The sequence below is a fragment of the Dasypus novemcinctus genome, chromosome 21, assembly GCF_030445035.2.
Source record: "Dasypus novemcinctus isolate mDasNov1 chromosome 21, mDasNov1.1.hap2, whole genome shotgun sequence".
Taxonomy (NCBI): domain Eukaryota; kingdom Metazoa; phylum Chordata; class Mammalia; order Cingulata; family Dasypodidae; genus Dasypus; species Dasypus novemcinctus.
The window spans coordinates 34769863-34794362 of NC_080693.1; the positions used below are offsets into that span (position 1 = coordinate 34769863).

General features: G+C 40.2%; 1 long non-coding RNA gene across 1 annotated transcript in view; it reads left to right on the forward strand.

Annotated features, from left to right (window-relative positions):
* LOC131274838 (uncharacterized) overlaps positions 1-22577 on the forward strand; it is a 36167-nt gene extending 13590 nt beyond the window's left edge. Inside the window, exon 2 of the long non-coding RNA XR_009182160.1 lies at positions 17589-22577. This is a non-coding gene — a long non-coding RNA (uncharacterized lncRNA). The remainder of the gene's footprint in view (positions 1-17588) is intronic.
* Positions 22578-24500: the final 1923 nt, after the last annotated feature.

A 24500-nucleotide genomic window follows, 5' to 3' on the forward strand; every position in this document is an offset into this window, starting at 1 on the left:
AAGTTGCAACACTTACTCTCCAGTTCATTGGAATCAGCCAGGACAACTAACAAAAGGATGATGATGGACAACAACGCCCATTCCAAAACAAAAAACAAAAAAATAGAGTATCTACAACTGCAAGCAAGACAGTTCCATCCATCTCTTCCATGGGATCTAAGTCCCCTCTCAATCAGAAACAGACTGGGCATCACCATTCCCAAATCCTCAAGACTGAGGGACAAATGCAAGAAGGGACAAAAGTAGCCTTATTATTACTCTAGCAGTGGAAGAACTTGTGTCATTGATATAAAGGCAGTGGCCACCAGAGATTCTGAATGGAGGGAGAGGGAAGAATAGGTGTAATGTGGGGGCATTTGGGGAACATTGGAATTGTCCTGCATGACATTGCAATGACAGATACAGGCCATTATACATTTTGTCAAAACCTATAAAATTGTGCGGGGCAAAGTGTAAACTATAGTATAAAATATAGTCCATGGTTAGTAGCAGTGCTTTAATATGTGTTCATCAATTGTGACACATGTACCACACTAATGAAAGATGTTAATGGGGAAAAGTGTGGGAGGGGGTGGGTTATAAGGGAATCCCCTACATTTTTGATATAACACTTATGTAATCTAAAGCTTCTTTAAAAGTAAGTAAATAAATAATAAAGTGAGAAGTACAAGAAAAAGAAAAAGCTCTCCATGCCTCAGTTCCTTCATTTGTAAAAAGGAAGAATAATCATACCTACCCAATATGGTTATCGTGAGGAGTAAATAAAATAAGTTCAGTGCTTAGAACTCCCCTGGTTTTGAATAAGTGCACAATAAATGTTAACTATTTCATTATTATTGTTATTATTATCATTATCAAATTTCAGATCCAACAGAGTAAAATGATTTATTTCCCAAAAATGCCAGAAAAAATTTTATTGCATCTCATTGGCTCTAATTGAGCCACATGCCCGTTTCTGAGCCAGACTGGGGACATTACCCTGTGTATACTGATTGGCTTACTGTTCCTTGTACTGGTGTATAAACTAGAGTCAACCTCACAGTAACCACATAACACTTGTCAATAGAGGAGGAACTTGTTCCTTGCAAGAAACTAAAGAGAGAGAGAGAATAGGTGGTAGGCAGCATTGAAAACAAGAGATGAGCGGCACGGCAAACTTTATAAGTACAATCTGGCAAGTACTTATAAACTTGAGGTAAACATGAGAGCCCATATGAGGAGCTCCTGACCCAGACTGGGAAGAATTAATTTTTTTCAATGACTACCTAAATTCCCTCATCCAAAAGGGTTTGGGATTTTTTAAAACAAGAAGAAAAACAACTTTTTAAACTAATATCTTTCTCTCTCTTTGAAAGGCTAAGTTAAATTCCTATACTCCCATGCCACTTCTGGGTTGTATGACTCCCACTCCACTACTAGATCATAGTCAGCCTTTACTTCTCAGGACATACATGAATGCAGAGGTTTTCCCCATCACCACCACTGGACCCCAGCATTCTGCTTTGGAATTGGATCATGCACAGAGGAAGCTAGGTTTCCTCTCAGATCAGACTTGGGATGATAAGAGGAGTTTGAGATTGAGAAACTTTGGTTTCCTGAGAGAGAACATGCAGCTGTGAAAATCCCTGAGTTGTAAATTGTCTGATGGTGACACTACGAAACCCCTCAAGATTCCTGACAACTCAGCTGAGAACCTAATTACCAGTTACAAAGAGAGACAGGAAAAACGTGTTGTCAAGAGAGCACCTGGCCAGAAAGAATGTCTGTGGCCTGTCATCAGCCTCCTTCTTGTTTGAACTAGAGCAAAACGCATTAGTATAATTAACATTACACATGTTTGTTATCTGGAACAAAGGAATCATGTCCAACTTCATCCATGTGTCAGCCAAGTCTTTGGTAATCACATAAATTGAACAGTGGCATCTGACCTGATTGTACAAACACTTCCGGTATTCTTAGTGCCAAGGATAATATCACCCGTACTTAACTTTTCTCCTGGAGTTTACAAACTTCAACCAATCCACCTCCTTTCCTGTAGTGAAGAGGAGCAGCAATTCTTTGTTCTGGTGAAACCCAGAGAGGGATACTATCTTACCTAAGGTTACACAGTCAATTAGCAACCCAGCCTCTTCTGTATTTGTTTCCTAGGGCTGCCATAACAAAGATCCATATACTAGGTTCTCTTTAGTTCTGGAAGCTAGAAATCTAAAATCAAGGTGTTGGCAGGGTTGAGTCCTTCTGGAAATTGCAAGGAAGAATCTGTTCCATGCTTCTCTTCTAGCTTCTTATAGTTGCCAGAAATCCTTGATCTTCCTTGGCTTGTAGATGCATCATTCCAATCCTTGCCTGTATGGCATTCTCCCTGTGTGTCTTTGTGTCCAAAATCCCCTTTTCTTATAAGAACATCAGTCATACTGGATTTAGGTCCACCTCAACCCAGGATGACCTCATCTTAACTTGATTACATCTACAAAGACCCTATTTCCAAATAAGTTCACATTCATAGAGGGTGAACATGGATATTGGGGGACATTTCTCAACTCAGTACATGTTCAGGGAAAATAAATTGTTATCAACCCTGCTGCAGTAGTAGCATAAGAAAACCAGAAATCTTCACCAAGAGTTCTAAAGATAGGGGACAGCGACATCAGCATATTCACATACAAGTATTACAAAGTCTTGGACTTCTAGGCTTGCAAAACACATACACTTTGCACTTTCCTTTTTTTCCTTAACTGTATCAGCAGCACATGAGCATGAATACTAACCTTTTCCCCCAGGTTCTTTAGAATCAGGGACCTGACACAGAAGCAGGAGAGGAGAAGAACAAGAGAGAATTAATATATTTATTAGGCACCTATTATGTTCCAGATACTGTTTTACCTCTAATTTAATCTATAAATGAATTGGCAAAGTAGATAATATTATACACATCTTCAGATATTGGACCTAGAGCTCAGAGAGGTTAGATAAATTGCCTCAGATCACACAGCTAATAATTGGCAGAGCAGAATTTTTAAAAAATGTTTATTTTTTTAGGATAGGGCACTGAACCCACTTCCTTCTGCCTCCTCAGTCTGTGTTCTTTGTAATGCATCATGTTACCTCAGTAAAAGAGAGGAAGCCAAGGGGACTCCCAAGAATCAAAGCTGACAAAAATCAGTCACTTGAATTTCCAGTGTATTTTATTTTCTTAGACATGTATGAATTAGAATTGTCTGGTTCAAACAGGCATTCAGGCAAAATACTCCATCAGGTACAAAGATACTGCAGAGAATAGGGAACTGCGATGGAAAATGGGAGGAAGGACAGGAAAAGAAGTGGATGAGAACAAAGAAGGACGAGTTTGGGAATATGCCTGGGAAATTTAATGGATGGCTGGAGGTTCTCAGAGACTTTCCACCGAGACTTAAAGAACAGTGCAGGAAGTCAATACTCTTTTGCTCCATTCACCATTTATTTTTTCTTCTCCTGAAAAAGGATTAGCAGGAAGGGCTCAGTGGGGAAGGAGGCCCCCGTGCGATCCACTTACCAGCCATCTGTGTTCTGTTCTTTGCTTTCGAACAAGACGGCTCCAAAACCCTGAGCTGGAAAGAGTTGGAGCTGCATACAGATCAGCAGAGCTGTTGCTAGCAGCTCTGACGCCTGCAGGATGACTCAACCCTCTGTGCCTGGCAGAGTCAGCTATGGTACCCTGGAGCCTCCTACTCTAGGGAGAAAATCAGAGATGTGGAGAAGTGGATTGGGTAGGAGGATGTGGATCTTGGGCAGAAACAGGGTGGAAAGATGGGGCATCTTAGATCTTCATTTAAAGTGCTACCTGATGGTGGGGGAGGGGACTAAAGGTGACAATGAGGAAAGTATAATCCTCTGTATATTTTAGTTGCCCCCTAAAAGTGTATATCATCTCGAGGATGGCAGTCAGTGAAAACCATATGTTTGTGTCACCAGGAATTCAGCCTATACTCACATCTCCCTCACATCCCTAGTGAATTTCACTCAGGTACAGGTAGTTCTTGCTGTTCCCTCATTTTCTAAGGAACCCAAAGACCCTTCCTACACAGCACCATTAAGACAACATTTTACTGCTAAACCTTGCTACAATCAAACCTCTCCCTGATCACTCACTCAGATCTCTCTAGCCATTAGGAGAAAGAAACCATGATAGGATGCTCCAAAGTAGCCACAGTGTATGCTTTGGTCTTTGCTACTTGTGCATCATGCCAGAAGGCATCTGGGTTTACCCTATACCAATAACTGTAAATATCCTTATCCACCCAGAAACATTCCCGGGCTTCCCTCACAGAGCTTTCCTTTAGTTGGCTCCTTATAACTCACAACATCCCCCAAAGTTTGACTTCCTATTGCCATGGCAACTCAGAAGAAATGTGTTTATTTATGGCTACCAATACAGGCATCTGCTAGAGCTTTCTAAACCCAGACTCCTTTAAAAACAATAGTACAAAGTGGAATCACACTACATCCATCCTCTTCCCCCACTTTCCCACCACCAAACACACACCATCAATTGTTGGCTTTATGGAAAGACTGTCAATTCTTGGAACAGCTGAGAAAGTTACTGATTTGTCCCAGATGAAGAGTTTTCATACACTAGTACAATCCTTTCTTTAACCGCTAACCTAGAATTCTGCTCAACCTTCCAGGCATTAGCACCCCTGAGAGTACCTGGAATTTGCAAAATAAGTCTGTATGTACCCTTCAGTTATACTTCATTTTCCAGTGTCTGTAAGAAGAATTTGGAAATTTGGTAATTCAGAGCTAGAATTGCAGGCTAGGTTCCCAAAAAGGGAGGGTATTCCTCATGCACTCATATAATGTGTACAAAGGAGTGTTCAAATATTTGTATTAACAACTATTCTCTGTTCCCATTTTTTTTTAAGATTTATTATTTATTTCTCTCCCCTTCCAACCACCCCCACCTCCCCAGTTGTCTGCTCTCTGTGTCCATTCACTGTGTTCTTTTGTGACCGCTTCTATTCTTATCAGCGGCACTGGGAATCTGTATTTCTCTCTGTTGTGTCATCTTGTTGCGTCAGCTCTCCGTGTGTGTGCCGCTATTCTTGGGCAGGCTGCACTTTCTTTAGTGCTAGGCGACTCTCCTTACGGGGCACACTCCTTGCATGTGGGGCTCCCCTACGCGTGGCAGGGCACTCCTTGCGCGCATCAACACTACGCATGGGCCAGCTGCACATGGGTCAAGGAGGCCCGGGGTTTGAACCGCGGACCTCCCATGTGGTAGGCGGACGCCCTATCCATTGGGATGAGTCTGCTTCCCCCGTTCTCCTTTAGTTCAAGGCCATATGGCATGATAGTTAAGCTCATGGACTCTGGAGCCAAACTTCCTGATTTGAATCCCTACTCTACCCTTTACTTGGTGACTTTTGGCAAAGCTTTCTCTGTGTTTCAGTTTCCCTTTCTGTAAAATAGGCAAAATAATAGTATCTATTTTAGAGGGCTTTCATGAAAATTAAATAAATTAAAATAGGCAAGAATCTGGCATAGAGCAAGTGCTACTTACTAACTGATTTCATTAACTGTTATCTTTCTTCTCCCCAGCTCCCTCCAAATTCTATTGTATATGACGTACTTAAATCACATAGAGAAATTTGCCCCCTATTTGTGGCACGTAGAGGCAAAGTCTAGGTAAGCCAATCTCTTCATTCATTCACTCATTCATTGACACAAAAAACCATCATTGAACATCTTTTATATACCAAGTATATGCTAGACACTAGAGACGAACACAGACAAGGTACCCTGTCCTCAAAGAGTTCAGTCTGACATTCTCATTGTAGAGAGAGACATGTAAACCAGTAATCATAGGTAATGTGACAAGTGCTATTCTAAGTGGAGAGGGAGAAAGAACCTACATGAGACAGCCAGAAATTAAGCCTTGAAGGATGCCTACAAAGAAATGGTTTATCAGGTAGGCACTCGGGTTTGCAAAGAACAACTGATTCAATTTAGGTCAGCAGTTTTCTTTTAAAAAAATATGTTACAGTGGTAATAATGTGGAGAGGCATGGGAAAGGTAGAATTAATGTAACCTACAGACTATAGATGGCAGCAATACTGTAGTAGTCTTTCATCAATGCCAAAGATGTACTGTGTTAATAACAGGGGAGTATTGAAAAAATATACCAAATATGTGCTATAACCATTATCAGTAGCAATAGTATGATATTATCTCATACTCTAACAAATATTTCACAACAATGTAATGTGTTGGTGGAAAGGTGTTGTATGGGAATTCTACACATGTACATGATTGTTTTGTAAATTCACAACTTCTCTAATAAAAATATATTTTAAAATATAGGAAGCAGATATGACTCAAGCAGTTGGGTGCCCACCTCCCACACGGGAGGTTCCGAGTTCACTTCATGGTGCCTCCTAAAGAAGACAAGCAGATGCAATTAGTAGATGAAACAAGCAGGAAACAGAGGTGGCTCAAGTGGTTGGGCATCCACCTCCCACATGGGAAGTCCTTGGTTCAGTTTCTGGTGCCTCCTGAAAAAACAAACAAAACAACAAGCAAAACAAACAATAAAACAAACTCAGGGAAGCCAATGTGGCTCAGTGGTTGAGCACAGGCTTCCCACATATGAGGTCCCAGGTTCAACCCATGGCCCCTGGTACCACACCAAAAAAAAATGTATATATACATATATATACACACACACACACACATACATACACATATGTATGTGACAGAAACCCAAGAAACTAACAGTCCAGAAGAGCAAAAGACAGAATTTTAAATATTTTCACTCTCATGCTCAATCATTAGCATGACTTAGCTATTCTTTTGTGGCAGGGCCTCTTTACCACTCCCAACTGACTCCTTTTTCTTCACTTTGTATAACTGTTCTCTGCCTCAGTTTTTATTTCCTCATAGCTATTGCTTGCCATGACCCTTCAGTGAGTTTATCTTATGGCTTTTCTTTATGTTTCATTTCAGCTCTTATTCTTATCATTAGTAGTTTCCTTTTTCCAATTCAAATTTTAGAGAGTAAGAAAAAATATGATTGACCTACTGCTTTTATTTTGTGCCAACTATTTTTGCTGTAATTTGTAATTTGCTGGTTCCAGATAGTCCACTATTAAATCAGATGCCAATCCTGTTCCAGTCAACTAAAACAAAATTTGGAGCTTTGTGGCACATGACAGGTAGCTACATAGGATGCCTCTTCAGTGGAGCCTATGGTGGGAAAGTTTCCCTTGGAAAGGAAATTTGGATGTAACAGTAATGACATTCTGTCCAAAACAGAAAATAAGAAACAATATGTATAAAGAACACGGAAGAAGAAAAGTGCAGTAGTTCTAGAGTTGATTTAACAGATACCTACTGAGAGCTTGCTAACCAGCACAGCGTGGGAAGTGCCGTGCCACGCTGGGGTGTCCCCCACGTAGGGGGGCCCCACGTGCAAGGGGAGCCCCACGCTCAAGGAGTGCGCCCTGTAAGGCGCAAAAAGAAGGTACAGCCTGCCCAGGAATGGCGCCTCACGCACGGAGAGCTGAAGTGGCAAGATGACGCAATGGAAGAAACAGATTCCAGTGCCACTGACAACAACAGAAGCGGACAAATAAGAGCGTGCAGCCAGTGGACACAGAGAACAGACAACTGGGGCGGGGGGGAAGGGGAGAGAAAAAAATAAATACATCTTTAAAAAAAAGACTTTGTGGTCCATATTAAGGATTTATTATCTTAGTTTGCACGTGGCTTCCGTAACATCGGCTAAACCAAGGGAAATTTATTGTCTCACGGTTCTGGAGGCTAGAAATCCAAAAGCAAGATGTCTATAGGGTCATACTTTTTCTTAAAGGAGAAATCAGTTCAGTTCCTCTCCCCTGGTTTCTAGGGGGGGGTGGTGGTCTGCAATCCATGGCGTTCCATGGCTTGTTCCTTGATTTGTGACAGAACAACTCAATCTCTGCTTCTATCACATGGCCCTTCCTCTCTCTCCATCTGTGTCCAAATTTCCTGTCCTTATAAGGACATCAGTCATACTGGATTAAGTCTTTCCTTAATACTCTTTGGCCTCATTTTAACTAATAATATCTTCAAATATCCTATATACAAATAAATTCACAATTATGGGGCCAGGAATTAGGACTTGAACATGTCTTTCGGGGGGACACATTCAATCCATAACAAGGTCTTTTTGCTAAGAGCAATGGGAAATCACTAAAAATTTTAAGCAAATTTGCATTTCAGAAAGATTGCTTTTGCTGCCGTATAAAATGGATTACAATGGATTATATGGAACATAGGAAGACAACCTGGGAACCTATTATAGACCAGGTGGAAGATGGTAGTATAGCGACATGGATATATTAACTATTACTTTGATCAATAAACATTTAATGAGATATTAGTAAAAGTAGTAGCTTATTTAAGAGGTAGAAAGATAGGAATTAGTGATTGGTTGGATGTGGTAGTGGTGGAAGAGGAAAGGAGGAGCCTGGGATGATTCACTGGTTTCTGCTTGGATCCAAGGCCAATTCTGTTTCCATTACACTATTTCCCCAAGGATTGTGTATGTTGAGGTGGGAAGGGACAATAAAGGGGTAAATTTAAGAAGGAAGTCAAAGGACAATTTAGGAAGAGACTTGTATGAAATTCTCATCAGTTCAGACTTTATTCCAGGGAGTTTAGGGAGCCATTGAAAATGTGTGGGTAGGAAAAGAAATGGCTTCGTCAGATATACACATTTAGCAAGTCATGGTTTATTCCTAAGACTTACAATTCCACCAGGGTTAAATAGCCAGTTTGAGAGGATGAGGATGCTCAAATCTTCTTTACATAGTCTACCCTCTAGTGGCAAGAGGAAAAATAGCAAATTACAACTCTACAGATCTTGTAAGGAACACACCCACAGCCAGCTTTGATTTGCCCCAAATGCTATAGCTCTTCTATGTGAAGTGTTTTGTTTTGTTTTGTTTTAGGGTAGGCAAGACTGGGAAGAGTTTATTGAGAAAAGGAGAAAAGTACACATCCCACGCCAGGCTACGGGGCCGCAGTGTCACACACGTGGGCCCCGCAGGCCTCTTTAAAGTCTTCTATGTGCAGTTTAGTTGCTCAGACCATCCATTCATTCCTGGAGTCCCCCAGCTCCATCACACAGCTCTCTAACTGACTGTACATAGCCCTCTTCTAGGAACTCTTTCCAGTGTTAAAATAAAATATTAGACAAGATATTATTTGTGTGAGTTTATTTGAGTGGTTTATGATTCATGAAGCAGGCAACATCCAAACCACAGGAGAAAAAGAGCTCTCCTAAGGGGGTGGAAAGGAGGATTATGTAGGACAAACATGGAAGCAAGTAAGGAAATTTTTTGTTAATTTTTCATTTTAGATGGGGTCTTACAAAGTAGTGAGCATATATACATCCATTAATATGGTGTGCTTATCCACTATGATAAGCTATTTTTATTGAACCAAAACTGGTTTATCACCAAGTGTTGCTTAATCTGCAATTCTGTAGAGTGTGTTCCATTGTTGCATTTCTTGGAAAGCCCCGACAGATTGTTTTGTCTTTTGGAAAATCTTTTCTCAGAATGGAGTCTCTCCTGTTAGTGCCTAATGCAGGCAGCCATTTTATTTTACTTAACACCGGCCAGGTTCCCAGCTTCCTACCCCCATTCTTCTTCTCCTCAGTGTCCTTGCAATGCAGATCTCTCAGTTGGCAACTATAAAGAATCAGCAAAACTAACACTGCTGCCCTCAGGTGGGAACCTAGTGAAGTACTCATTACATTTCTCCTGGAACCAGGCACTTTTCAGAAAGACAATTCTTCAAACTCAGTCACTTTTTGAGCATCTACTTTGTTTACATCCAAGTTATAAAAGGATAGGGCTCTCTTCTGCCCTCTGGCTCAAATCTCAGGAAGCAATATGTACTGAGGAGGAAAAAGCAGAAGCTCCTCCTCTCAATGAATTCATCATTGTCATCATCACCATTATCAGCCATAGACTTGGGAAAACAATTTTGCAATGGCTTAAAAATAGAGTTAAGGTGGCCTTTTCAAGGATGTCTCCTGCTTTCCTTGAAAAGAGATATTCTCTTACTCTGTGACCTTGCCCCAGAGTCCTTTTGTTTCTGAGATGGAGTTCTGATATTGTCCATCATAATAAGAGAGTGTTATTATTCTATGTAGCTGTAGGTTGGAAATAAATACTGGAATCCCTTCAGAAAAATCGAATTGATTTAAATAACTTCTGACAATGTTCTTTTGGCATCCTCTCAGATGCTAATGAAGTTGGGTTGCAGTCTCCTCCACTCATTGACTCAGCACTTGGTGGCAAAGTGACCCTTTGAATCTCATCTCAGCTAACAAGATTCCTCTACCTCCTAGAAGGGTGATTTTTTTGTGAATTAAATACTGATGCTGTTTTGCTTTTAGCACATATATACCACCCACAGACAACTTATTCCAGAATTTCTTCTAAAGCTAGGGACTTTATGATTTCTGACTGACAAATCCCCATCCAAACCCTCTATTCACCCAGGAATTTGTGATGGAAACAATGCTGGCTGGAGTAGAGCAGCATACCAGTGCTGTTGAGAGCTGAGTGGCTGTTGCCATGGGGGCGAATATTTGTCTAGAACTGTCTGTGCGATGTTGTAGGCCTGAGGTCTGTTTAGCTCTGAGGATTGTAGAGCTGGGCCAGCCCCGTTCTTTGACATATGAGGAAAGTGAGGCCTAAACACTTAGTTAAATGACTAACTCAAGGTCCTAAGGCAAGTTAGGGACAGAGTTGTACTCTTTGCAATACATCATGCTTTTCGATAACACACCCATGTTGGTTGGGTGGGTTCTCCCTCAGTCGGTTCTACTAATGCTATTCCAGCACCACCAATACCAAGTAGAAGTACCAGGAAACTTGGGCCTGGAAACAATGGGTGTATAAATATCCTTACTTTTGTATACACACAAATGTTTGCCTCAAATTACAAGTGTACACCTGGAGGTGATTGTGCTACTAGGCATTTGTATAACTATCTTTAAATGTGCTTGTTCGTGAATAAAATTGAGATAAGAAATAGTACCTTTCTCAAAGGATTAAATGAGATAATGTATTAAAAGTACTTAAGTACATTAACTAGCATATAATAAGTGCTAGATATTGTTTCTAGTATGTCTTTCTGCAATGGTACACGTCAGGTGCTGCCTTCAAGTTACTGTGAGAAATACTTTTTTTTTTTTCATTTAATTTTTACAACAACCTTTGAGGTAGGTTTTTTCATTATGTACATAGCCAGGATGAGAAAACTGGGGTCTACAAAGGCTGAGTAATTTGCCTAACACCATACAGCCAGAAGCAGCTGAGCTAGAATCTGAACCAACTCTGCTATTGACAATTAGGTGATACTGATCTCTCCTATGGAAAAGCAAAGAGATGACTGGTCTTTTCTAGTGCCTTTGGGTTTGTTTGCTAAAACTCTAAATCAAATAAATTAGATACATATTGCCTGTGGAATGGGCTGGCTCATCCATATAAATATGTTTTTAGTTAAATCCACTGAAACTGTAAGCAAAAGTATTTTCACTCCCCTTTAATTACAGTTTTTTATAGAGATCCTACTTAGCCATTTTGTACAAGAAACAATTTCCCAATGACTGAATGCCATTTTACGCAATATCCTACTGTTTAAAAATCTCCAGTTGATCCTAGTGAGACCTATGTAAAAAATACCACTCTAATTGAAATCATGTCATCCAATGCTTGAGATCCTATTTATCCAGAAGGTGGTCTATTTTTTTAAATTCTCCTCAGTTTTATTCTAGTAACATGTATACAACCTAAAATTTCCCTTGTAACCACATTCGTAGGACTGTACAACCCAGTGAACCCTATTGTAAACAATGGGCTATAGTTAATTGTACAGTTATAAAAATGTTCTTTTGTGAATTGTAACAAATGTACCACACTAATGGGACTCTGTATTTTAGGCATGATTTTTCTGCAAACCTACAATTTCTCTAATAATAAAAAAAAATTATCATCAGGCATAAAGGGACAGAATTTTAACGTTTTTCCTTAATAGCTGTTCTCTCATTCTTATTAAATTATGACAGGGTTAGGGTCTTCCATAGTCTAACTCTAATTTCTCTTGTGGTCACACCATTCAGTTTCTGTCAGATCAGACCTTATTGATCTTGGTTGCTTCCTTTTCCTTTCTTCTTCCTTCTTTCCCTCAATGATCCTATCCAGTTTATATCTTCAACTATCCCTGATAAATCGATAATTATCACATTGATATTATTCATTCAACAAACATTAATCAACTTCTTGCTATGTGCTACAATCTGAGGATGGAGAAATCTCAATGCTCCAGACAGACTTCTATTCTAAGGGCTAGTCCAGATGTTTGAGTATTGTGAGGTATCTGACACTCCTGTAAAAGTAGTTCTGGGCAAGATGGGCAAGAAAGTATCTTGGCCCCTCTCTTCTCCAGTCTTGGTATTCCCTCTCTGACCCTCCTCACCGTAATATTAGCAACACACAATTTCTTGGAATTGGATGGCTTCTTCATTCTTTACAACTACTCTACAAATCTCCTAGGCATGCTAGAAATGACTAGTGGTAGCACCTCAAAGTCATCAAGACTCAAATGTAAGTCATCACCTTTCTCTCCAGACACTCTGCTCTTAATTTCCTTCAGTATTTCTTTTGATAGAACCACTATTCCCCTAAAGTTTTCTGTAGGCTTCCTAACAGATTGCCCTGTCTTCCCTTCAACCCAATCCCCGTTTAGTAACTAAAGTAATGTTAAACACAAATCTAGTCATTTTATTCCCCTGCCTACAACCACAACTTCCCAATGTTTCAAAATAAATTTCCTATTCCTTACCTGGGCCTAGAAGAAACCCTGAATGATCTGGTCTCTACCCACCTATCCACCCTTATCTTTTATGCCAAGCTCTCTCACTGTGTTCCTGACTCCTTTCAATTCCTAGAACATAGCAAATTCTCTCCTGTCTTTAAGACTTTAGCAAAAGCTCCTCCCTATGCTTTTGTCATGATTGATTTCTCCTTCAGGTCTTGGTCCAAGGTCATTCTCCTTCTCCAGCCTGGCCCTCATCCCTAACCGTTATTCTCTTGCAGTACCATTGTTCTTCATGGGACTTACCCCAATGAAAATTAAATATATTTTAGAATATGCCTATTTGTGTCTGCCTCCCCTATCAGACTGTAAACTGCATGAAGATAGGGGCCATATCTATTTAGTTTGTTGATATATATTTTGCCTTTAGCAAACGTTGACACGTAATAAATCCTTATAAATGGTAGCTCCCTTTTTCATTCTGCAAAAAGGCTGTTTCAAAGATCTTTTAGCCATATTTCAGCATAAAAAGTTCCCATATATATGTATTTATATATATATATATTTTTTTTTAAAAGATTTATTTATTTATTTATTTATTTATTTATTCCCATTCCCCCCCGCCACCCTGGATGTCTGTTCTCTGTGTCTATTTGCTGCGTCTTCTTTGTCCGCTACAGTTGTCATCAGGGGCACAGGAATCTGTGTTCCTTTTTCATTGCATCATCTTCGTGTGTGCAGCGCAATTCCTGGGCAGGCTGAATTTTCTTTTGTGCTGGGTGGCTCTCCTTACGGGGTGCATTCCTTGCGCGTGGGGCTCCTCTACGCGGGAACACCCCTGCATGGCAGGGCACTCCTTGTGTGCATCAGCACTGCACATGGGCCAGCTGCACACAGGTCAGGGAGGCCTGGGGTTTGAACCGCGGACCTCCCATGTGGTAGACGGATGCCGTAATCACTGGGCCAAGTCCACCACCCTATTTTTGTTATTTGTGGGAGTTTCTTAGTTTGGAGGTTGAACTCTTTAGGGTAAAGAATTTTTCTTCTTTAAATCCTCACCACCCAGGACAGTTCCTGATGTATAGTAATATGGTCAATATATAATAACTGACTTAATTAATCTCTAACAATATATCTCTAAAAGAAATCAAGAGTTTGTCCCAGAAACAAATAACAAGAGACTTGACAGGACTCTGAGAAGACAAGTGCTGGTTTAACTATGCCTCAGATATATCCTTTCTTTAAAAGCCACAAAAATGCTCAAAGAAGCTTCTACTTGGATTTTTTTCTCATATAGAAAAACCTGAAAACCCCAGGAATGAAGTAAAAATTGGGCAAATCAGGGCTCCTTGGGATACTTTCAGAAAGTTGGTTAGTGCTTTCAGAAAGTTGGAAATTCATTAGTTAGGAAAAATATGATTAAATTACCTCTTTCTAAGTCTCCTTCACTTTGCAATGAAGAGCTAATATTCTAATTTAATTGGTCTAGCATGTAAGGAATGACATTTTTTAAAAAGTTCCCCAGATGATTACTGTGTAGCCAGGATGGTGAACCATTTCTTAGAATGATAATCTACTGGTCTTTCATATGAATATAGTGATGAACAGAGTTAATTCCCCCCCCCATCCAAACTGAGACTTAGAGATTCAACAAATTATTATTATCATGCAAGGCACTTTGGAATGCCTTCTGACACATAGAAAATGTTCAATAAATGTAAGTTATTATTATTAGTATTGGTATTAGCATTATAATCACCATCATCAAGCAGATGATCAAGAGTTGTTACATATTTTACTTCCTTTAATTTTCAATAAAGAATTAAAGGCATGTTATTTTTATGATAAAGAAATTTAAGATTTAGGAAGGTTCAGTGACTTGACCAATCAGAATCAGGATTCAAATTCTGGCTGAAATCTAAATGTCTTTTCATAACAGTGGGTTAATGGCAGGAGAAACAGCTTCCTGTTTCAAATTATTCGGAACAACAGTCCCCAATACTAATATTACTATTCATGCTTTCCCTCTTTCCTTGGCCATCATTGACTTTTGTTATCCAGATTAAGCTCTCCAAAAGAGCCTTAAACAAAAGTCAGTATGGGTTAAAACCAAGTAACAGGGAAACGGACTTTGGCCCAGTGGTTAGGGCGTCCGTCTACCACATGGGAGGCTCGCGGTTCAAGCCCCGGGCCTCCTTGACCCGTGTGGAGCTGGCCCATGCGCAGTGCTGATGCGCGCAAGGAGTGTCGTGCCACGCAGGGGTGTCCCCCGCGTAGGAGAGCCCCATGCCCAAGGAGTGCACCCATAAGGAGAGCCGCCCAGCTCGAAGGAGGGAGCAGCCTGCGAGGAATGGCGCCGCCCACACTTCCCGGGCCGCTGACGACAACAGAAGCGGACAAAGAAACAAGACGCAGCAAAAAGACACAGAAAAACAGACAACCGGGGGAGGGGAGGGGAATTAAATAAATAAAAAAATAAAATCTTTAAAAAAAAAAAAAACAAAAAACCAAGTAACAATTGAGCAGTTGGTATGGGCAGAACTTTTGGGCCTAAGAACCTTTGACTTTATCTGGGAACAACTGACCTTATTTACAATACACAGCCTCCATTTCTCAGAGGTGTATCTTCTAGGCTTGAAGAGATCAACATGCTAAAAACAGCCTTTTAAGATTTCCGCTTTTCTAGTCCCCTTGCTCTTCTACCCTTGTTGGATTTCTGAAACGTTTCAAGTTGCCTAAAAACTCAGAGGCCAATGCCTAGACATGGTCCCAGAAGAGGAAAAGGGAGAGAGAAGTGCTACTGTTGTCAGTACCCCATTTATCTCCAGAAACCCAGGTCCATGCAGGATATTTTTTTATATCTTAGTTCATTTTGTTGAGTCCAAAACTGAATTCAGTTTTTGACAGTCTGCCTTCTGAGAGGTAAAGGAAAAACTTGGAACTGGTCCAAATTCTCACCAGGAAGCCCTTACATTTCCTCTGTCTAGTATCCCCTTTCTTTAAAAAAAAACCAAATCAAAGTCATCTCTTTTGTGGCATCATGATAACATTTCCCTCTATGGTTCCAAGTTGGGACTACCTTTATTATAGCACTTATTATATTAGAATTATTTGATTACTTGTTGCTCTGTCTTGCTATGAACAAACAGAGGGTAAGGAACATATCTTATTTATCTTTATTTCTTCCTCTAGCAATAGCAATTACACAGTGGCTGATACATTGGAAATGTTTAATAAATGATAGTTAAACTAATTAGTGGATGAATAATTGTAGGCCTCTGGTCTCATTTAGGCCTGAAATGATCTTACAATTGCAGAAGATATGCTTCTATGCATCATAGTAGATAATAAAGGTTTTGTAGGGTTTTTTTGTTTGTTTGTTTTTTAAGGAATTGAACCCAGGACCTCATACATTGGAAGCAGGTGCTCAACCACTGAGCTATATCCACTCAGTAATAAAGGTTTTTTATACTTTATTTTCCTTTTATTCATCTTTCTATTTCCACAGGAGCAGTTCTTAAGAAAAATATGCTGATGGTTTGTTCTGCTCAGAAACTGAATGAAACTCATATGCTTTAACTGGGGCAAAGTCCATCTATATATTTAACAGATATTGGGATCCTGCTATACACAGCATACTGTAGGAAATAGGATGTGTAAAAAGTTGGATCAGTATTAATCTGTATAGGAGACCTAGATTTTTTAAAATAGTAAATTTGGGATCATAAAATAGCAGGACATATTAGGTGATAGGAAAAGCAGAGAGGCAAGAATAAATAGGGGATGTTTGGGAGACATTGGTGAGTGGCATTAACTTTGTACTCAAAAAGACACAGGATCTCACCAAAGAAGGTAAGATAATGAGTGGCTACTAAGCACAGGAAAAGATGAACATCGTTAGTCATTAGGGAAATACCAATTACAGCCACACTGAGATACTACTTCACAATCACTAGGATGGGTATTAATAAAAAAAAGACAAACAATACCAAGTGCTGATAAAGATGTAGATAAATTAGATCTCTTATACCTTGCTCGTAGGAATGTAAAATTGTTGCCTGATTTTCTCTAGATACTTGGCTAAGCCACAACAAACTAATTTTGAGAGCAAGCCTGGTTAGTTAGGCCAGTAATGTATTAAGGAATGGTGAGAAGAGAAATGGGAGAAAATAACAGATCACGGGTCCTAGGTAAAGCAGAAAGGGATTGAAAATGATAAAAAGGGCAATTTACCTGTTTTGATTGATTATCTCACCCATCAATTCCCCCAGGAGAACCCCTTGAAAATATCCCTGGCTTCTTCTTGCTCCAGGAGGAAATCTCATTCCCTCTGGAATTTTTTTTTTTTTTTTAACATTTGAGTTCATATATATTTAAATAAGGCCTTAACATTGATCCTGGAATTTCACTTTAGACAAAACCAACTTGAAAGTGTCAAAAGGTAAACCAGAGCAGTCCTGGCTCTCTGCTGTTGGCTGGCTCCTGCTTTTCATTCTAGACTGGACAAGGGTGAGGGTGTATACTTAGCCTCCCTCGGCTTACTTATTCTCCTAAGAGTAAAGGTCATAGATGTAAAGAGAGAATATAAAGATGAGCAGATGACTTGATGCAGCCAGAGATGGGCAAGTTTGATAATGGTGGTGGAGTCAGTGAAAAGGGATTTAGACTTTTCTGGTTCCTTAAGGAGGTCAGGGTTGGATGTTGGGAGTAACTGCCGTTCTGTTATCTCATTGCAGGGAAGGATTTTCAAGGGAGTAACGTTAGTGTGTCTCGCCCAGAAGAAGCCTCCAATGAACAGCATGCAAGCTGATATGCCACCCTGTGATGGCAGAGGGATGCTAACCCCACTCCATGGAGGTTTTGGGAAAATCTCGCAAGTTCTTCTAGCAGCCATCTTGGGATATCTATGTCCACATGGACTTCTTGCCAGGTTCGAGATCCGACTATTGATTCCCTAACCAGCCTGTTTCAAAATGATATAGCCACTTTGGAAAACAGTTTGGCAGTTTCTTAAAAAGTTAGACATAAGCTTACCAAATGACTTAGTAATTTCACTCCTATCCAAGAAAAATGGTACTATCCAAGAAAAATGAAAATAAATGGCCATGCAAAGACTTGTACATGAATGTTCTTAACAGTGTCATTCATAATAGCAACAAAATGGAAACAACCCAAAAGTATGTCAGCTGGTGAAAGGATAAATAAAATGTGGTATATCCATACAACAGAATACTATTCGCTAGGAATAAGAAGGAATAAAATACTAACATACTATGTAACATGGATAAATTTCAAAAATATGCTATATGAAAAAAGCCAGATACAAACGATTCCATTTACATGCAAAGTATGATTCCATTTATATGAAATTTCCAGAAGAGGCAATGTTAGAGAGACAGAAAGTTGATCAGTATTTGTCTAGGGTTAGGGCAATATCTTAGTTTGCCAGGGATGCTGTAACAAAATACCACAGACTGGTTGACTTAAACAACAAGAATTTATTGGCTCATAGTTTGGAGGCTAGAAATTCAAAATCAAAAGATTGGCAAGACATGCCTTCCCTGAAGTGTGTAGTGTTCTGGCGGTGGCTTGCTGGCAATCAGTCTCCAACTCCATGACATGGCCATCTGTCTTCTTCTGTCTCCTCCTGTGGCTTGTACTTTTTTCAAAAAAAGAATTATTTATTTACTTATTTATTTATCCGTCCCCCCCTTGTGGCTTGTTTTTTTTGCTGTCTGTTCTCTGTGTCTATTCGCTGCGTGTTTTTTCTGTGCTGCTTGTCTCCCTTTGTTGCGTCAACTTGCTGAGTCAACTCTGCAGGCACACGGGCCATCAGCTCTCCGCAGCACACAAGCCAGCTTGCCTTCACAAGGAAGCCCTGGGACATGAACCCAGGGACTCCCATATGGTAGACGGGAGCCCAACTGATTGAGCCACAGCCACTTCCCTGTGGCTTGTACTTTTGTTCCAAATGTCCTTTGCTTATAAGTACCCTGATTCAGTTTGGACTTGTCTTAATAGGATCTTTGAAGAACTATTTACAAATTAGTTCACATCCACAGAACTTGGGGGTTAGGACTTGAACATGTTTTGGGGGAAGGAAGCATTATTCATTCTACCACAGGGTGGGAGCAGGAATTGACTGCAAATGTGATACCAAGCAAAAGCAGGTTTTTTCCTCCTGATGCATCTTTAAAGACAATTCCTGATACACTGGAGTTTCAAACAGAGAAAAAGTTTATTTGGTTGCACAAGCAAAGGAGATCAGTTGCTTTAGATGGCCCAAAAACTGCCTTCCTGAATTACAGTCATTTTTCAGAGATCAAGGTTCTGAGATAGTAAAGTACATAGTAGAGGTCAGTCACAAGGTTTCCCATATAGATATTAATCAGGAGAGTGGAATCATTGCCATCAATAGTAAGCATACACAAGAGTGAGCTTAAGTCTAGAATAAGCTGGCTAGAGGGTGGGATCACTTTAGCCAGCTTCAGTAACTTCAGGTGTTAACATTTTGCTATTAGAATAATATAATTTATATAATGATTTAGTAATCATAATTATTTGTTAATTCTTTATTTGTTTATTTTTTTGGAGGTACTGGGGAATGAACCCAGGACCTTGTATGTGGGAAGCTGGCACTCAACCACTGGGCCACATTGACTTCCTTGAATTGTTGGTTTTTTTGGTTTTTATTGTTTTTTTGTTTTACTTGGTGTTTGTTTTTGTTTTTTCAAGAGGTGCCAGGATAAAAATAAATAAAAAATACATTAAATAGAAGAAAAAAAAAGAGGCACCAGGAACCAAACCCGGGACCTCCCATGTGGGAAGTGGGCACTCAACTGCTTGAGCTACATCCACTCCCTATTTGTTAATTCTTAACCCTCAGTTACAAATGACCATAAGGGAACTTTCTGGAATGAGGGAAATAGTCTAAAACTAGATGGTGGTGATGGTTGCACAACTCTATAAAATATTTACTAAAAAAGCATTGAATTGTATACTTATGATAGATGAATGTTATAGTGTGTAAATTATGCCTTAATAAAGCTCTGAAGGAGAAAAAAAGACAGGTTCAAATCAAATCCTGGCTCTCCCACTATCTTGTTATGAGATTTGGAGAAGTTATTTTAACTCTGTAAATACCAATTTTTCCATTTGTAAAATAGGGAGGGTAACAATAATACTATATCTACCCAACTAAGACCAAATAAGGTCATGCAATAAAGCATGTAGCACTAATTACTCGGTAAGTGTTAGTTCCTATTATTATTACCTGATTGGAAGATGGTGAGGAGATCTGCCTGATGGGATGAGCACATCGACCATACTGGGAACATGAAAGCTGGACTCTTAACAAGTGAGGCAGGACTAGATGGTAATGACTGAGATTTAGAGGGAAGAGAAGATCTCTCATCCCAAGAAGGAAAAGAATTAACTTGGAGTCTTTTGTGTTTTGTTTTGTTTGTTTTAGTCTCCCAATCCATGAACATGGAAGGTCCTTCCGTTTATTTAGGTCGTCTTCTTTTTTTAAACAAATAAATTTTATTGATATATTAATAAAGTATATAATCCATCCATAGTGTACCACCAGTGGTATTTGATATAATTACATGGTTGTGCATTCATCACTTCAATTATTATTAGAGCATTTTCATTATTCTAATAATAAACAAAAAAACAGACAGACAAAAACTCTTCAGTCTTTCTATGCTTCCCCTGCTGTACATAGCTGCTATTCTGTTTTGTCTCTCTAGTTTATTTATATTTATATTTTGTAAAAACATTCTTATATCTGCAATATTACCCATATTCATATTTCACATGAGGTTTAACTGTTATATAGTCCCATGTTACATTTTAGCTTTCTTCTAGTAATAAACATATTCTTAGACTGTCCCTTTCAACCATTGTCATACTTATATAATAGCACTGCTAGTTACAAACACTATAATGTGCTTTCACCATTTCTACTCATTTCCAAGGATTTACAAACCACCTCTTAACCAATTCTGCACAGATTGATCTTCAGCTTTCCATTCTCTAACCTCATTCTATTTTCTGGTGACCTATATTCTAGTTATTAACTCCATGAATTTACACAATATATTTAGTTCATAATAGCACAATCATATAGTATTTGTCCTTTTGTGTCTAGCTTGCTTCACTCAACATTATGTCCTCCAGTTTCATCCATGTTGTCATATGCTTCATGACTTCATTTCTTACAGCTGCATAATATTCCATCATGTGTATATACCACAATTTGCTTATCTATTCACCAGTTGATGGACACCTGGCTTGTTTCCATCTTCTGGTAATTTTGAATAATGCTGCTATGAACATCGGTTGCAGATGTCTGTTTGTGTCACTGCTCTCAGTTTTTCTGGATATATACCTAGTAATGCTATTCCCAGGTCACATGGCAAGTCTATATTCAGCTTCCTTAGGAACTGCTAAACAGTCCACCACAGTGGCTGTGCCATTCTACATTCCAACTAACAGGGAATAAGGGTTCCTGCTTCTCTACATCCTCTAACTTGGAGCCTTTGGAAGATAAAACAGAGAAGAGGCAGGTGGCAGTAAAAACACATACACAAAAATACTGCAGATAGGTAAACATTGAGGGGGAAAAAAGACAGGAGGTGATGACTAATTGGATGGGTAGAGCTGTATTGAGAACCCTTCTCTTCCTTAACTTGTATTTGTATGTAGGTAGAAAAGTTTAATTTTATTTACTTATGCATTCATTCATTCAACAAAATGTACAACCCAGGGATAAGAGTACCTACTACATAAAATTGTGAGGATTAAATTAGTTAATTCTAGTAAAGCACTGTTCATACCGGGTGCTTTGCCATGTTAAAGAATTGGGAGTTGAGCTTCTAAGAGTTGTTTTAACCCATTAATGTTAGGGCTCAGTATTCTTTGGCAGCTTAGACCTGTTGTACTCCATGTTCTGTAGCTCAAGAATGATCGGGGGAGGTGGATTTGGCTCAACAGATAGAGCATCCGCCTACCACATGGGAGGTCCAGAGTTCAAACCCAGGGCCTCCTGACCCGTGTGATGATCTGGCCACCTGCAGTGCCAGTACACAAGGAGTGCCGTGCCAGGTAGGGGTGTCCCCCACATAGGGGAGCCCCACGCACAAGGAGTGCTCCCTGTAAGGAGAGCCACCCAGCGCAAAAAAAGTTCAATCTGGCCAGGAGTGGCGCCACACATACAGAGAGCTGGCGCAGCAATATGACACAACAAAAAGAGGCACAGATTCCCAGTGCCGCTGACAAGAATGCAAGCAGACACAGAAGAACACACAGCGAATGGACACAGAGTGCAGACAGTGGGGTAGACAGAGAAATAAAAACTCTTAAAAAAAAAAAAAGGGAATTTGTAGCATGAACAGAACATAATGCATTATAACCTAGCAAGTACCTTAGAATAGGCATAAAGTTTCTATAGAAGACCATATAGCTCTTCAAGTTTAATATTAATTATACTTGAACTTAGATGTACCAGGCATGATACGCATTTTAAATGTTAACCGGAGTAGAAAACTAGGAAATGTTGAGTCTATAATTAAATTTTCCTTGTTTCAAACCATATCTATGATTAATTCTTTTTTTTCAAACCTGTATAAAAACTGTAGAAAAACCCTTGTGGAGATTTGAGATTGACTAGATCTCTTGTCCTCCACCAGACAATAAAGCCTCTTTTCCTTCCCTGCCTATTTTGGTGTGTTTGTTTAGCTGCCTATGCCAAGCAGTGAGCCCATGGACCATTCCAGTCTCCTTCATTTTGGCACCCCAGATGGGACCAGCATCCTCATGGGAACAACACTGCTTGATGGATTCCTGGACTGCAGAGCTAGGATGTTCATGGGCTCCAGCTCTGCAGCAGCTGGAGTGTTTTACTCCGAGAGTCAGAATAGGAGTCTCTTGCCCTGAGCATCTAGGATCCTTATGGCAGTGGGTTGTGAAGGAAAACAGGTTCTGTTCTGTGTGTTGTTTTTTTTTCCCCCCTCCCCTCCCCCGGTTGTCTGTTTTCTGTGTCTTTTTGCTGCGTCTTGTTTCTTTGTCCGCTTCTGTTGTCGTCAGCGGCCCGGGAAGTGTGGGCGGCGCCATTCCTCGCAGGCTGCTCCCTCCTTCGAGCTGGGCGGCTCTCCTTATGGGTGCACTCCTTGCGCGTGGGGCTCCCTTACGTGGGGGACACCCCTGTGTAGCACGGCACTCCTTGCGCACATCAGCGCTGCTCATGGGCCAGCTCCACACGGGTCAAGTAGGCCTGGGGCTTGAACCGCGGACCTCCCATGTGGTAGACGGTCGCCCTAACCACTGGGCCAAAGTCTGTTTCCCTGTTCTGTGTGTTGTATGTGAGAATTGTATTGTCCTTCTTCTCATGAGCATAGTAACTCCTGCCAAAGTTGTAAGTGGCAATGTCACAGTTGGTTTTTGGCTTGGGTTAGGAAAGGGAGTAGCCCTTGGCATAAGGAGGTGTTGCTGAGATTGGTTGCCTAGGCCTTGGTTTCTTGATTAAATTTGTTTGATTAATTTTGTATATATATTTTTAAATTTTTTAGTTAGTTTTTTTACTTTTTTCATCCCCTCCCCCTTTCCCACCCTGCTGTTTTTGCTGTCTGTGTCCGTTTGCTGTGTGATCTTCTGTATCTATTTCTCTTTTTGTCTTCTCTTCTTGTCTTTCTCCTCTAGAATTCACCAAGATTTGATCCTGGGGACCTTTGATGTGGAGAGAGGTTCCCTTCCAATTGCGCCACCTTACCTACTGGCCTCTGCTGCCCTTCACCTTGACTCTTCCCTTTGTCTCTCTTTTGCTGCATCACCATCTTGCTTTGTGACTCACTTGCACGGGCACTGACGACTCACGCAGGCACTCAGCTTGCTGCGCAGGCACTCTGCTTGCCATGTGGGCACTGACCTGCCGTGCATACTGGCTCACCATGCAGGCACTGGCTCACCATGCAGGCATGCTTTCTCTTCTTCTTTTTCACCAGGAGGCCCCAGGGGTCAAACCCGGGTCCTCCCATGTGGTAGGCCGAGGCCTTATCACTTGAGCCACATCTGCTTCCTTATTTGATTAAACTTTAACTAGAATGGGAAATAACCAGAGCTCAGAAATAAAGGGAAAAAGCAACCCCCTAGGTTGCATTATTAAGTACTGGGGACAACTTGGGTATGAACCTATGACTAAAAAGAGAATGAGCCATCTTTGTAAGGAAGTCTGGCCTCAATATGCATTGGAAGATTAACAAAAATGCCAGCCCAAGGGTCCTTAGAATATAATACTTTTCTACAACTAGACTTGTTCTGTAGGAGATTAAGAAAATGGGATGAAATTCCTTATATTCAGTGTTTTATAGCACTAGCCCAAATGAAAAACTTCAAATGGAATATTTCGGGCATAGTATATTGCCAGTCAGGCTCCATGCTCCCAGTGATCAAAAGCCAGAAATGACAAGTGTTCATAGTCTCAACCAGCTAAGGAATTGGTTATTCAACTCTCTACTTCAAAGCAAGAGTTAAATAACTGTAAACATGAGAGAAGCAAAAATCAGAAAAAAACTCTTCCAGATTACAACCCCACTGATGCTGATGAAGTTTTAGATACCAACATTGTTTCAAATACTTCTAGGCTT